The following is a 2,049-nucleotide window of genomic DNA, read 5'->3' as shown; positions in this document are numbered from 1 at the left end:
ACGTGTTTTGGGCGTTCAACTCCAGATCATGACGTTTTTCTGGCGTTTAACTCCAGACAGCAGCATGTACTTGGCGTTCAACGCCACGTTACGTCATCAATTTCCGAATAAAGTATGAACTATTATATATTGCTGGAAAGATCTGGATGTCTACTTTCCAACGCCATTGAGAGCGCGCCATTTGGAGTTCTGTAGTTCCAGAAAATCCACTTCGAGTGCAGGGAGGTCAGATTCCAACAACATCAGCAGTCCTTTTGTCAGCCTTTTTCAGAGTTTTGCTCTAGTCCCTCAATTTCAGCCAGAATTTACCTGAAATCACAGAAAAACACACAAACTCATAGTAAAATCCAAGTTTTGGCATCTCACTTTATCCTTTGAAATTCAGAATGGTTGGCATCCATAGGAACTCAGAATTCAGATAGTGTTATTGACTCTCCTAGTTAAGTATGTTGATTCTTGAACACAGCTACTTATGAGTCTTGGCCGTGGCCCTAAGCACTTTGTCTTCCAGTATTACCACTGGATACATAAATGCCACAGACACATGACTGGGTGAACCTTTTCAGATTGTGACTCAGCTTTGCTAGAGTCCCCAGTTAGAGGTGTCCAGAGCTCTTAAGCACACTCTTTTTGCTTTGGATCACAACTTTAACCATTCAGTCTCAAGCTTTTCACTTGGACCTTCATGACACAAGCACATGGTTAGGGACAGCTTGATTTAGCCGCTTAGGCCTGGATTTGATTTCCTTGGGCCCTCCTATCCATTGAAGCTCAAAGCCTTGGATCCTTTTTACCCTTGCCTTTTGGTTTTAAGGGCTATTGGCTTTTTTCTGCTTGCTTTTTCTTTTTCTTTCTATTTTTTCGCCATTTTTCTTTTTTTTTTCGCAAGCCTTTGCTTTTTCACTGCTTTTTCTTGCTTCAAGAATCAATTTTATAATTTTTCAGATCATCAATAACATTTCTCTTTGTTCATCATTCTTTCAAGAGCCAGCAATTTTAACATTCATAAACAACAAGATAAAAAATATGCACTGTTTAAGCATTCATTCAGAAAACAAAAAGTATTGTCACCACATCAATATAATTAAACTAAATTCAAGGATAAATTCGAAATTCATGTACTTCTTGTTCGTTTGAATTAAAACATTTTTCATTTAAGAGAGGTGAAGGATTTCATGGAATTTATTCATAGCTTTAAGACATAGTTACTACATACTAGTGATCATGAAATAAAGACACAAAACATAGATAAACACAACATAAAAACCGAAAAGCAGAAAGAAATAAGAACAGGGAATGAATCCACCTTTAGTGGTGTCTTCTTCTTGAAGGACCAACAATGTCCTTAAGCTCTTCTATGTCCCTTCCTTGCCTTTGTTGCTCCTCCCTCATTGCTCTTTGATCTTCTCTTATTTCATGGAGAATGATGGAGTGCTCATTATGTTCCACCCTTAATTGTTCCACATTGTAGCTCAAATCTTCTAAGGAAGTATTGAGTTGTTCCCAATAGTTGTTGGGAGGAAAGTGCATCCCTTGAGGCATTTCAGGAATTTCTTGATGATGAGCTTCCTCATGCATCTCTTGAGAACCGTGAAGGGTCTCTCTTGCTTGCTCCATCCTCTTCTTGGTGATGGGCTTATCCTCTTCAATGGAGATGTCTCCTTCTATGATAACTCCAGCTGAGTAACATTGATGGCAAATAAGGTGAGGAAAAGCTAGCCTTGCCATGGTAGAGGGCTTATCGGCTATTTTGTAGATTTCATTGGAGATGACCTCATGAACTTCTACTTCCTCTCCAATCATGATGCTATGAAGCATGATGGCCCGATCCACAGTAACTTTAGATCAGTTGCTAGTGGGAATGATGGAGCGTTGAATGAACTCCAACCATCCTCTAGCTACAGGCTTGAGGTCCAGTCTTCTTAGTTGGACTGGCTTGCCTTTGGAGTCTCTTTTCCATTGAGCTCCTTCCACACATATGTCCATAAGAACTTGGTCCAACCTTTGATTAAAGTTGACCCTTCTAGTGTAGGGGCGTTCATCTCCTTG

Source organism: Arachis duranensis, unplaced genomic scaffold (genome assembly GCF_000817695.3).
Source record: "Arachis duranensis cultivar V14167 unplaced genomic scaffold, aradu.V14167.gnm2.J7QH unplaced_Scaffold_354584, whole genome shotgun sequence".
Taxonomy (NCBI): domain Eukaryota; kingdom Viridiplantae; phylum Streptophyta; class Magnoliopsida; order Fabales; family Fabaceae; genus Arachis; species Arachis duranensis.
Note: the sequence above shows the minus strand (reverse complement) of the source record.